Below are 15018 nucleotides of genomic sequence, written 5' to 3' on the forward strand. Positions count from 1 at the left end.
AAATGATTAGAAACACATGAAACCTTGCTTGATGTAATGTCATGCCACCAAGATGATATGGTAAAAAATTGGTTTGATTGACAAAATTTTGGACACACGCCCCTCACAAACCGGAGCAACTCACTAGAAGGCTCGTGGTTCCGTGAGGGAACAATGCATGTTGGATGACGAACGGGAGATAGCATCCTCTTACGGCCTTCAAATTCTTTCTACATTTAACGTGCACTACTACAACTGTCATGTGAAAATTTTGAAAATTCTAGGGGTCATTTGACCTTTTAAAGATATTTAAGTGATTTTCTAGCCATTTAATGACCGTAATTCAAATTTGAAGTACATCTACATGCAACGGCTAACCATAACAGTTTGAAAAATCATATTTTTGTGTACTTGTGTGCGAGTTAAAAAATCATCAGAGGATGTAAATATCTGGTGTTCAAAAAACAAAATGTAAAGATCTGGCAAGACAACCGGCCCCCACACGATTGGCACTCTATTTCGCGGCTTGAGGTTTGGTAGGTGATTGGCGGGGGTTATTAATCAGACACGGTTCTGTATGGGAAACTGTCAGCTATTAAGTTCACACACGGATTTTGCTGCGGGAATCATGTGTAATTCAAACTACAGTACTCGTAAATTCCGACGACCGGCGTGTGTACTGTTCCTGTCGATCTTCGATTCTAGCCGCCAATAAATACTACCTTGCTCATGTCGTCCCGCCTGCATTCTCATCTACATCCTCCCCTCGCTCGCCCTCTCTCTCTCTCAAATCTCTACCATGGCGTTGCCGGTCTGCCCACGCGCCGACGTGGAGTCGCTGCCCCCCGAGGACGCTCACTCGAAGAGCAGCGACGAGGACCCCTATGCGCCGCTGGACAAGGTTGCGCCGGACCCCTCAACTCTGGATTGGTTTTGGGGCCAGTAGAATCTTTGTTTGTGGAAATCGCTATCGCCGGCTGAGAAAGCCACACAAGTGGTGTTCAAGAAGGAGATGGCAGAGGAAGAGGCCAGGTACCAGGCGGCCTGTGAAGCCCGTGATGCCGCCTGGAAAAAGGAGGCAGTGGAGCTTTGGGAACGGGCGCGTCGTCGTGCGGAGGAGGTGTATGAAGACGGGTACTTCGCGAAGAAGGTCAAAGGCGCTAGGTGCCTCATCGCTGCGTGGAGGTGGGCCGATAAGTTCCAGCGTGTCACTGACGAGGAGCTCCGGTGGGCACCCAATGAAGTGGCAAGATCGTTCGCACTCGTCCGCCAACAAGAGGCAGATCGGTACGTCAAGCGCTACGAGGCGGAGGAGGCGGAGTACTGCCTCTGCGCTGGGAAGGCGCCGCGCACCAGGGAGCTGCTGGCGAGGGGCTACCGAAATACTGCCCCCAGGAGGGATTATTAGTTTCAGTATTGTTCGTTTTACAATTTTATGCATTGTACCTAGTAGTTAAGTATCATCACGTATATGTGATGATATTATATATATTCTGTGATGAACTAATGAACAATTAATATATATATATATTATGAATTCCATTTTCTATCTATTTTTTGTATACTAATTTGAATCTAGCTGTTATCATCCACATATACAGAATGGAAAGCGTGTATAGACACATTCAAATAGAACATATAAGAACGAAAAAGAGAGTACACAGATTGAAACAAAGCAATATTATGATTGCTGTGAATACATAGCTATCCATGTCGAAATGACTCAAAAAAATAAAACGCGTCGATGAGACCATGACCAGCAGCCCTTGCCTACGGTAGCTCTTGGCTCTGCCTGAACTCGTGCATGCGTTCGTCCAAGCGGTTGACACGCTCGCGGTACATCTGGAGCGTGATCTCAAGCTCCAAATTGGCTATTTCATCGGAGATCACCAGCTCGAGGATGCGACGGTAATGTTCCTCTATTACGCCCAGGTGGACACCTGGGCCAAGGAGGCAGTCGAGCCTACCGACCAGCGCGTTGGCATCGAGTGAGCCGCGGACAAGGCGAACGACGCGACCCATGCGAACGGCACGTCGGGCGTGTGGTGCAAGTACGACGTGGCCGGCCTCTGGTGCAAGTACGGTGCAGAGGGCCTCTGCCCACTCCTGGCATGGAATGGGGGTACTGATGGGACATGTACCCAGCTGCGACGCCCTGTCGACAGCAGGCAATCGCCGATGGATCCGCTCTTGCTGTGCGGCGCGCCGCGTCTCTCGCTCTGTGGCGCTCCAATGGTCTCGCCATGCGGCGAGCCGCAGCCTATCGGCGTGGACGTGCCTAGCTTTCTCTGCGGCGCGCCATCGATCATGTTGTGCGGTGAGCTGCAGCCTCTCGGCGCTGACATGCCTATCTTGATCCGCGGCACTGAAGCGCCATGCGCCAAGGGTCTTCTCAAACCTGGCAATGACGCGCATCACGGCGTCGTCCATCCGGTTGCCGGGGAGCGCCTCGGCCTTGACGGGCTGTGGCGCCTACTCGTTTTCCTCGTCGACGTGGTTGATGGCGGAGGCTGCGCTTTGGTGGGTTGGCATGCTTGGAAAAGGTGGATGTGCTACAAGATGCACTTGTTGCCTCCTTGCATCGCGCGCTGCTTGGTTTATGCGCAATATCGCTGGGTGGCGAGAAACCGGTGAGAAAATGGCGGGAAACGGTGGCGTGTTCATAAAATGCCATCAATTAATGGAAACTTAGCATGGAAGGAACATCGAGCTAGCACAAGAAGTAGATGATGATCAGATGATCGTTTATCCTAGTTAATTTTGCATGTAATAATTTACTTTGGTGTGTGGAAATGTCATGTGTGTACTAGCTACCTATGTAATTGGATGTTTGCCCCATATTACACACATCTTGTTTATGTGAAACGTTTCTATTCTCTTGGCTCAACACAAACCGTTTATTGGAATGTACTATATGCCCTCCATTGCTCACACCCTGATCTGGTTGAACCGTTTCTGCTGCGTTGCCTAATCGAAAATAGTTTATCCGAGTGAACCGTATCCCGTATATCGCACACACCTTGATCTGGCTGACCGTTTATTTTGTGTTGCCTAATCACATACAGTTCATCCGACTGAACTGTATGCCGTATATCGCACACGCCTTTATCTGGCTGCCCGTTTCTTTTGTTCTACCACATCACAAACAGTTAATTAAACTGAACTTTTTCACACATGCAACTAAAATCTGAACCATGTTTGATGTATCCTTCATCGCAAACGTTTTGCATCCTTTTTGACAGTTTTTTACATCACCGTTTGCGATTAATGTATCGCACACAGTTTTGTGAAAGGGTCTCTGATCGTAGTATCGCGTTAGCAGCATCCTGCAGTAGTGCATAGAACACCCGTGGGATGATCCTGCCATGAAAAATATTAACAACCACGCCATGGGCATGTCCAGCAATGATTTGGCCTCGTGGAAAGGGAGGGCAAAATGAGCTATTGAGGCTCATGAACCCCTGTCCAAGATTCTGGAGGAAAATCCAACACTTACGAAAGAGGAGTGATACGTCTCCAATGTATCTATAACTTTTGGTTGTTCCATGTTGTTATATTATCATTCTTGGATGTTTTATATTCATTTTATAGCAATTTTGCATCATTTTTGTGGCTAACCTATTGACATAGTGCCCAGTGCCAGTTGTTGTTCTTTGCTTGTTTTTTACGTCGCAGAATATTCATATCGAACGAAATCCAAACGCAGCGAAACTTTTTGGAGATTTTTTCTGACTAGAAGACAACTTGGGAGACAAGGAAGTGCAGGAGGGAAGGCCCGTGGGGCCCATAAAGCACAAAGGCACGCCAGAGGCCCCTGGCGCGCCCTGGTGGGTAGTGGAGCCACTGGTTCAACGAGGTGCTATACAAACGGTTTTTAACCCCTTTCCGCGACGGCATTCTGAACCGTCGCCAAGTGAGTGACTGCGATAGGGGGGTCCTTGCCACATGACCAAGAAACCGTCGGGGATAGGGAGCCTTGATACATATACAGTATTCCATACTCGTTTCTGCTTGCATTGCCACCGCAGTCGGTATTCTATGGTGCTACATTTACGATTCGTGACCCATCATTAATAGTTCACGATTATAGAAGTAGAAAATCACACACATTTACTTTTCCTAGACTGTGTGCGATTCGATGTAAGAGCGCACATAGTTGTCGCTATAAAACTGTATGCGAAGCTTGAATAGATCCCACACGATTCATCCATTGTACCCGCGTCGGATGATCGACCTATCGCACACGTTCTTCTATGACCAAATGTTTGCGATGCGCACAACATCACAAACAGTCAATAATTGCGAAGCGTGTGTGATAAGGTGACTATCACAAACATTTAATAAGAAAGAACTGTGTGCGATGCTGTTGTTAATCACACACGTTTTTCCTTGGCTGGTTGTGTGTGCAGTAGAGATTGATCGCACACGTAGTGGATCCTAGAAATGTGTCTAATCTCCACGTCTATCGCAGACATTTCGCTTTCGCAAACCGTGTGCAGTGTAATCCCTAATTAATCCCCAATTTGAAAATCACATATTTTGAATTTGAAAGTAGGCAATCACTTATTTCATATCCAACCATGTTTATTACAAATATAGGTTCAACCACGAATGCATAATTCGATACACATGTACATATACTAAAGAAGTACAGAAGCACCAAGTAAAGAATGATGAACCACAGTTGTACTAAAGACTGTAAATAGAGAGGCGAAAGACATTTTGGTTGCTAGACAAGGTGAAGCAGAATTCCCATATTGTGCCCTCCTCCATGCGTAATGCGTGCACGACTCTAGGCCAACCCCATGTGATGGCTGTCGGTCTATCCTTCACTGTCTTCATTAGGACTTCTCGATGCTCATTGTAGACTAGACGAAATACTTCAACCTTCATTTCGTGTCCACCAATCATGTAATTTGCGAGGTAATCTTGAATGAACTGCTTCGGGAACCACTACGAACGAAAAAGATTGAGACATTATTGTCTAACAACTCATTATGGGCAGTAAAAAGAGAAGGCTACAGAGTATGCTGTTACCATCCTACAGCTCACTGTTGTGTTGGATAGAGCATAAACAAATAATTTGCTTGCACCATTCGTATCTTTTTGCTAATAATCCTTATCAGTTTCCTCACTTGATGGTTGTTCATGAATATCTCATTGCCCCATACACAAAAAGGGTCGATGCGTGGATCCTTGCAAAGGGCATATGTACCTACAAGCAACAAGTCAATATTAGACGCTAACAGTCTAGGCCTGGATCTATATGCACTACATTATGGAACTACGGGGGGAGTACAAGCCGAGGGATGAAACTAACCTCGGCGGAAAATGGTGGCCACTCCCATTTTTGTCCTGCATAAGTAGTGGAAAGGCATGATAAGTACAACAACCTTAACATCAAACAAATATAGCAAAGGTAAACAACATCGTCTCCAAATGATAGCTTGAATGTGTTGGTTTCAGCATGCTGTTAAAGCAGATATAAAATGGAAGGCAATGTTACCGACAACAGGCTTAACAACCATCAAATATTGCAATTCAAACTGGTATTGTTGAAAATGAATAGAACGTAGGTAATGCTTAAACATCACACTGGATAAATGTGTAAAACTGAAATAAAGGGCATGTGTTAACTACACCAGGCATAACTGGAACCAAATATAGTCGTTCAAACTGGTATTGATGCAGTCGAGCGGCACAGTTCTGACTTGCACATAATGAACATCACATTGTGAATGATTGAAATAATCAAGACATAAATGATCAGTATAACAACTAAAAATAGGCATTGAAAAATGGACAGAGTCTCACTGCAACCAACCTAACAAGCAAATACAGATAAACATGGCATATGCTTGAAAACTGGCCAAATGCTCACTGCAACCAACCTAACAACCAAATACAGATAAACAAGGCATCTGCTTGATAACTGGACTTTTTTATACAACCAACCTAAGAACCAAATACATATAAACAAGGCATGTGCTCGATAACTGGAAAAATGCTCACTGCAACCAACCTAACAACCAAATACATATAAACAAGGCATCTACTCACTATAAACAACCAAATATAGCCATTCGTGAAACTGAAGTGAACAATTCATACTTAAACATCACATAGCCCTATTGAACAATACATTTTTTCATAAATGAAATAATTAAACACGGCACAGTTAAAGCACCGCATGACTAATGCTACTATAACAAAGGGTACGGGTTGGCAACCTAGAAAAGGTAAGATTTGATGATAGGATGTTGCCTCACATGTCATGGACGGGATACTTCCAGTCGGAAGAGCACAGACCCATGGTGCTCTCTCTGATGTCATAGATGGGCTATTTCACCTGGGAAGAACCTTTGTGGGTGCCCTCCTCGTGGTCGTAGTCATGGTCGATCAGATCTGACTTGGTAATTGAGGATCCCAAGCCACCGCCGTTGAACATGTCCTTCAGAAATGACAAAATGGGCTCGATGGCGTACAAGGATCGCAAATCCTTGACCGCTTGGCAGAGGAGCTCAGCGGCAGGGCCGTCGAAGAGATCGACGACAGTTGAACCAGAGGGGTTGGGGATGGACCACTTAACCTGTGACATGGCTCGCGTGAAGCCGTCGCTGTCGACGAGCTTGATGTCATAGCCAGCTTTCCCGAGATACAATAATACGCTAGCCCACTGACATGAAGCCTTCAGCATGGCAACATAGTCAACATCTTCGCCGGCTTCCACGGCGACGTGTTGCTCTGGGATCGACAGGTCGGGGCGAACGGCGGCCACTTCGCCAACGTCTGCCGGAGAGGCCATGATAAACCTCTTCTTGGCCGAACACTCGTCGGGCTCCCCAGGATACGTGGTCGAGCTTAGGCTGTGACATTCTAGCGCAGGGGATGTGGACCTGGCGGGGAGGGACACCGCAGGCCTCATCTAAAAACTCAGGAGAGTGGGGCGACGGTATGGGAATCGCTGGGTAACCTATTATCTAAGCTAGGCGGAACGGGCAGACCGACAGGGGTTGGCGGCGGCGCCGAGCCAGGGTTCGAGGGGGGAGGGGGCCAGGTGGGGGACTGTGGAGGGGGGTGGTGTTTGATGATATGCCGCGGCTACTGAAAATTAGTAATGGTGGGTGGAGATGGTGGTGGACGAGGGAGGGCGTCGGTTCAAATGCCTCGGCTACTGTAATTTTACTATAAGGTCGGTGTTGGAGGAGTGTGGGCGACGGTTGAAGTAGAGCATCTACTAAATTTTGGGTAAAGGAATTGATGCGGGGCGGGAGTACCCAAGATTGCGCACGGTCCAATAAGAATATGCGTGTATGATAATAAGGAAAAGTGGCGGAACCGCCGATTTTTGCAACGCTCAAGGCAGGTAGTTTGTTTCTAGATTTCTAGCTAGCTGGTCTATCGCACATGGTTCATCCTAATTTTTAGACGCATACATGGAATTCAATCTAAATAAACTACCCGCCTTTAGCTTGCGTAGGTGGTGATTTTACAGCGCACCTACATCGCACACGGTTTAGCCAGTACCTCCACCCTCTGCTCGCGCTTGCGCAGTCGTGGTGATTTTATAGCGCACTTGCATCGCACACGGTTGAGCCAGTACCTCCACCTTTGCTCGCGCTTGTGCAGTCGTGGTGATTCAAAGCACACTTGCATCACACACGGTTAATACATTGTACTCGTGTCCGTTGAGCATCATCAGAGTCTTTGCAGCTAAAAAATGTTAGAGAGGGCCAGAAGACAGCCACGCCAGCATGTGGCCCAAATATATATGAGTGAAAAGGGTGGTATGTGATGTTTAAAATTCCAATGCACGACTTTGACCGCACTGGCCCACGGGTGGGCGCGTCGTCAAAGATCGATGAGAGGGGCCAGAAGTTAAGAACCACGTGGAAGTGGCCAAATATATGTAGGAATATGGGGTGTGATGTTTAAAACTTTAAATACACAATGCACAACTTTGGTGGCACCTGCCTCGCAAACCCGAAAGCATCCTTGGATATATCTATAATAACATAATGTCGTAGCTAGCTAGGGTGCTTGACCCACCTCCCACTTTGTGTCAGCGGGGCGGATGCATGCAATGATAATTTGGTCATACATGCATGTCGCCATGACCTTCCATAAGACGGACCAGTGAATAATCTATCATTTGGTCAAACGACAACTGTTTTTGTCAATAAACCGCTTGGACCAATAGATTGAACCATCATAAAAATCGCACGAGAGGGACCAAAAACCCAGCACCTCTTGCATGCGGCCCAAAATGATGTATGTTGGAAGGGGTGATGTGTGTTTTCAATATAGAATAATGTACAATTTAGATGTGGTGCCTACCTCTCATACAGAGAACAACCATGAAGGCCAGGTAGTTAAGGACGAGAAACGCAGGGTACGGTGTAGGTCGAACCTAGCAATCCGAGCATGTGGGAGGGAATCCTGACAACGCATGAGCTCGAGCTTTGGTTGAACGACATGTGACAGTGACCGGCCCTAACACAAACTAGGAGGAATCCATTCATGGCCAACACATACCCCTCTTTATCGGTCAAAGGGATGATATATATACACCCGGGGAGCCCACAAATATGCATGTCGTCACAAAAAACCGCACAACGGAGAGTGGTCGATCAGAAGACCCCGTATACACTACATGTGGCCCCGAAAATTTGTATGGGTATGGTGGTGTGTGATGTGTTTAAATCCCGGATGCACAACTTCGATGGGCCACCAACTATATTACAAACCGAACACTGTACCCGACCCATGCGCTCAAACTTTATTTGGTCTAACATGGCACACATAGCAATAGGAAACCATCATGGCCAAACCCTTCTCGTTGTTGGGTCAAAGGGATAGATTGTGTGGGTGCTCCTCATTATCGGTCAAGGATAATATATATACCTCGGGGAGCCCACAGATATGTGCGGCGTCTATTAACCGCACAAGGGAGACATGCTCAATTAGAACACCCGGACCCCTATACCCTGCATGCGACCTGAAAAAGGTTTATATAATCGCCATGATAGGTCACTATAGAGTCAATCATTCTTTAATTTTTTAGAGCAAAAAATAACCAATAAAAACATAGTCTACAAATTAGCAAAACAAGGATCCCAAGGTTTATATAACTGCCATGATAGGTCACTATAGAGATATTTATCTCTATAATGACCGTGTCATGGCATTTAAATGAAGCTTGAGATATGCAACCTCCCACTGGGTCACCCATCCTGGACTACTCCATCCCGAGCACGCTTAACTTCTACGTTCTATTCGACAAGGCTAGCGCATGGGAAGCCACCCCTTGCTAATAGGAATTGCCTCCTTGCCTTTAAGGCGTTTCACACTGGTCACCCTATGGGACCTACTCCCTCCTATCACACACATTTGTGCTTTTAGAAACTATGTGCGATATTTACATGGCCGGTGTGTCGCCGCCTAGCGTTCAATGAGCATTGACACTGGTAGCGGGAAAATGATGGGAGAAGAGGCGAGAAACGGATGAGAGGAGTGGCGGGAAACGGTAGCCTGTTTGGATATATAACAACATTAATATAGAAAACTTAGTAGAGAAGGAAGTGTGAGCTAGCATGACGCATGCGCACAGTGCTTACCCATATACTACATGTGCTGTCAAAGGGATGAGGATTGTCGTTCGATCTGGGAGCATCCAACGATGCAGATGTACGATCTGTGGGGTTTGGGTTCTCGCCAATCAGAACACACGACTGAGATCACGCGCGCGGCAGGGGGAGGGGGCGCAAGGACCACGGTTTGGTAGGCACACAGCTTTCGTGAGTGAACTGTGGGCTATTTGAAAACATTTCATGAGAAGAATCTCATTTTTTAAATCCTTGTAAATCCAAAACTCACCCGAAAATTGTGAAACTTGGCATGGTGTCACGGCATGGCACATATATGTCGAAGATTTTTTTGTCCATTTTGGTGAAAGTTTTATTACAAGCCTCTTACAAACCAGAGCTTCTCTCAAAGAAACCTCGTGATTCCGATAGGGAAACGTGTCCCCTTGTGGGCGAAACGATAATCACTGCCTCTTTTCGCCTTGTTTTTTCTTCTACGGGCAACATTGAGCGACAGGACATCTGTGCTGAAATTTAAACTTATTCAGGGTTCGTTTGCCCTTTTTATACACTAATTGAGTTTCCTAGGCATTTAATGTTCATAATTCAAATTTGAACTACAAATACATGCTCCAGTTCACCAAAATGGCTAGAAAAATTATACATGTGTCCTTGGGTGCATGTTTAGGTCCCATGCGAGGAATGGGAATGAATTACAACCATACCGGTGTCCTGGCTCGTCCTCAAACATTTGGAATGCCGGTTTTTAAATCCCCATAAATCCAAACCTCACTAGAAAGTCATCAAAGGTGGAATGGTCTCACATCATGGCACTTATGACCGTATACCGTATACCGTATGCGGTGCCACGTGTTATTTATCACACACGTGTTAACATAAGGAAACGTATGTGTAACTTACTAATCATTGCACACGAGTACTCGCACACGCATCGTGTGCGATAGTCCTAGCCATCGCAAGCAACCAGTATGCATTTTCAAAGTTTTTAGTACACACCGAATCGCACACGAATTAACTCTAGTAGCCGTGTGTGTTATATTTTCTCATCGCAAACAGTTCATCCGAGTGGGCAGTTTGCCGCGTATCACACACATCTTATTTATACGGATCGTTTGTGTTTTTTTGGCTCATTGCAAGCAGTTCATCTATGTGAACTGTCTGCCACATATCACAGACATCTTGTTAAGTTGGACCATTTCTGTTGTGTTCCCTAATCGAAAACAGTTCGTCCGAGTGAACCATATGCCGTATATCACACACACCTTGATCTGGCTGACCATTTTTGTTGCATTCCCGAATAGGAAACAGTTCATCGGAGAGAACTGTATGCCTGATATTGCACACACATTGATATGGCTGCCCGTTTCTGTTGTTCTGTCTACTCGCAAACAGTTCATATGGACGAACCGTATGCCCAACATGGCACACATAACTAAAGTCTGAACCGTGTTTGATGTCTCCGCCATCGCAAATGTTTTGCATATTTTTGACGGTTTTTTTACATCCCCGTTTGCAATTAATGCATCGCACACAGTGTCGTCAAAGGGTCTCTAATCGTAGTGTCGCGTTAGCAGCATCGTGCAGTAGTGGGCCCATGATGCGGCTTGAACTACGTCGGTATTTCCCCAAAGAGGAAGGGATGATGCAGCACAGCGACGGTAGGTATTTCCCTCAGTGATGAGACCAAGGTTATCGAACTAGTAGGAGAACCACGCAACACCAGGTAAACAGCTCCTACACACAACGAACAAATAATTGCAACCCGACGTAAGAGAGGGGTTGTCAATCCCTCATGGGTAAAAAGATAGGTAAAATTGTAGTAGATTGGATAAATAGATCTCACGGGAACATGAGATAAAACTAATAAATAAAAATTGTAGAAAGGTATTTTTGGATTAATAGATCTAAAAATAAAAGCAAATAAAAATATATCGCGAAGGAAAATATAATAAAGAAGAGACCCAGGGGCCGTAGATTTCACTAGTGGCTTCTCTCGAGAAAAATAGCATACGGTGGGTACACAAATTACTGTTGGGCAATTGATAGAACTTCAAATAATCATGACGATATCCAGGCCATGATCATTATATAGGCATCATGTCCAAGATTAGTAGACCAACTCCTGCCTGCATCTACTACTATTACTCCACACATGGACCGATATCCAGCATGCATCTAGTGTATTAAGTTTATGGAGAAACGGAGTAATGCAATAAGAACGATGGCATGATGTACACAAGATCTACTTATGTAGAAATAGACCCGATCTTGTTATCCTTAATAGCAACAATACATACATGTCGGTTCCCCTTCAGTCACTGGGATCAAGCACCGTAAGATCAAACCCATCACAAAGCACCTCTTCCCATGGCAACAAAAATCAATCTAGTTAGCCTAACTAAGCCGAAGATCTGAAGAAGAAATACGAGGCTATAAGTAATCATGCATATAAGAGATCAAAAGACTCAAATAACTTTCATGGATAAAAACATAGATCTGATCATAAACTCAAAGTTCATCGGATCCCAACAAACACACCGCAAAAATAGTTACATCAAATAGATCTCCAAGAGATCATTGTATTGAGAATCCAGAGAGAGAGAGAGAGAGAGAGGAAGCCATCAAGCTACTAACTACGGACCCGTAGGTCTACACTGAACTACTCACGCATCATCGGAGAGGCACCAATGAGGATGATGAACCACTCCGTGATGGTGTCTAGATTGGATCTGGTGGTTCTGGAACTTGTGGCGGCTGGAATTGATTTTCGTTGACTCCCCTAGGGTTTCTGTAATATTGGGGTATTTATAGAGCAAAGAGGCGGTGCGGGAGACCACCGAGGTGGGCACAACCCACCTGGGCACGCCTGGGCCCCCAAGCGCGCCCCGGTGGGTTGTGCTCCCCATGGAGCTCCCCTCAGGTACTTTCTTGGCCCAACAGGTGTCTTCTGGTCCAGGAAAAATCACGAACAAGTTTCGTTGCGTTTGGACTTTGTTTGGTTTTGATTTTCTGTGAAGTAAAAACAAGCAAAAATCCAACAACTGGCACTAGGCACTATGTCAATAGGTTAGTCCAAAAAATGATATAAAATGATTGTGAAACATCCAAGAATGATAATATAACAGCATGGAACAATAAAAAATTATAGATATGTTGGAGACGTATTAGCATCCCCAAGCTTAATTCCTGCTCGTCCTCGAGTAGGTAAATGATAAAAACATAATTTTTTATGTGGAATGCTGCCTAACATGTTCATCACACATTCTATTCTTTGTAGCATGGACTTTTGGACTTTTATTTGGCTCAAAGCAATAGTCTAGTTTTGACATGAGGACTTTAATAGTCAACCATATCAACAAGCAACCAAGTTATCCCTAGCCCATTATGCTCAATCATTGATCCATTCATGAAACACACTCGCATATTAGCTACACCCAATGCTTAAGTATGATCATAGTGCCCCTTAGTTGGTGCTTTATAAGAGAAGATGGAGACTCAAGTAAAAAAAATTGCATAAAGTAAATAGAAAGGCCCTTCGCAGAGGGAAGTAGGGATTTGGAGAGGTGTCAGAGGTCAAAGCAAAAAAGATAGAGATAAAACATTTTGAGTGGCATATTTTTCCTGTCATTGAAAACGATCGAGTAGTTCCCAATACTTTCCATGCTAGATATATCATAGGCGGTTCCCAAACAGAAAATAAAGTTTATTCCTTTTTCCACCATACTTTCACTTTCCATGGCTAACTGTATCCACGGGTGCCTTCAATACCAAAACTTTCCAAGGAATTTATTATTTGACAACATAAAGTAAATTCATTTTTCATTTCGGGAATGGGCATCCCTAATACCTTTGTCGTACTCTCGTGCAATGACAAGTGAATAAACACTCATCTTGAGAATAACACATCTAGCATGGAAATATATATTCACCCCCTACCGTTTCATTTGCGGTACGAGCACACAAAAGAGAAATTTATTTTGAAAATTAGAGATGACACATAAAATTTGCTTAGAACGGCAAAAGAATACCACATATAGGTTGGTATAGTGGACTCATGTAGCGAAAACTGGTTTAAAGGATTTTGGATGCACAAGTAGTGATCATACTTAGTGCAAATGAAGGCTAGCAAAATATTGAGAAGCATCCAACCAAGAAACGAAAAATCTCATAAGCGAGCATTAAGCATAACTAACACCGAATAATTCACCACAAGTAGGATGTAATTTGATTGCATAACTATTGACTTTCGTGCTTGCATAGGGAATCACAAACCTTAACACCAATATTCTTACTAAAGCATAATTACTCATCAACATGACTCACATATCACTATCATCTCAAAACTAATACAAAGAATCAAGTTTATTTTGCCCAATGATCTTCATGAAAGTTTTTATTATATCCTCCTTGGATATCTATCCTTTGGAAGTAGTTCCATATGTTGCTTTTAATAATATCAAACAAATATAAGTGAAGAACATGAGTATAAAAGATTTCTTCTCTCAAAATAATTTAAGTGAAGCAATAGAGAATTTCTTAAAAAATTTACTAACTTTTAGATAAATCTAAGGGAAGCATGAGAGAATTTCTTCAAAAATACTAAAGCACACCATGCTCAAAAAGATATAAGTGAAGCACTAGAGCAATTCCATAGCTCATAAATATTTAAGTGAAGCATAGAGAGCAATTCTAACAAGTCATAGCATAATTTTGGCTATCTAAAATAGGTGTGTCCAGAAAGGATTCATGACTAAAAACAAAAGGCAAAACAAGCAAAGACTCAAAACATATAAGACACTCCAAGCAAAACTCATGATATGTGACGAATAAAAATATAGTTCCAAGTAAAATACCGATGGTTGTTAGAAGAAAGAGGGGATGCCACTCGGGGGCATCCCCAATCTTAGTTGCTGCATAGTTCTTGAATATTATCGTGGGGTGCCTCAAGCAACCCCAAGCTTAGCCTTTTGCTAATCCTTATTCCTTCATCCATCGTGATCTCGCCCAAAACTTGAAAACTTCAATCACAAAAAACTCAACAAAACCTTCGTGAGATCCGTTAGTATAAGAAGCAAATCACTACTATAAGTACTATTGCAAACCCATTCATATTTTATTTTTGCATATACCTACTGTATTCCAACTTTTCTATGGCAAAAACTCTTCAAAGGAAACCATAGAATCATCGAAACAAGCACACAACGCAAAGAAAACAGAATCTGTCAAAAACAGGACAGTCTGTAGCAATCTAGATATTTCGAATACTTTTGTAACTCCAAACATTCTGAAAAATTAGGACAACGTGAGCAATTTGTATATCAATCTTCTGTAAAAAAATCAGAAATTTTTTCACTTCTGTGATTTTAAAAAATTATTTTTCTGGGCGCAAAAGTTTCTGTTTTTCAGCAAGATCAAATCAACTATCACCAAACAT

Source organism: Triticum aestivum, chromosome 2D, assembly GCF_018294505.1.
Source record: "Triticum aestivum cultivar Chinese Spring chromosome 2D, IWGSC CS RefSeq v2.1, whole genome shotgun sequence".
Lineage (NCBI taxonomy): Eukaryota > Viridiplantae > Streptophyta > Magnoliopsida > Poales > Poaceae > Triticum > Triticum aestivum.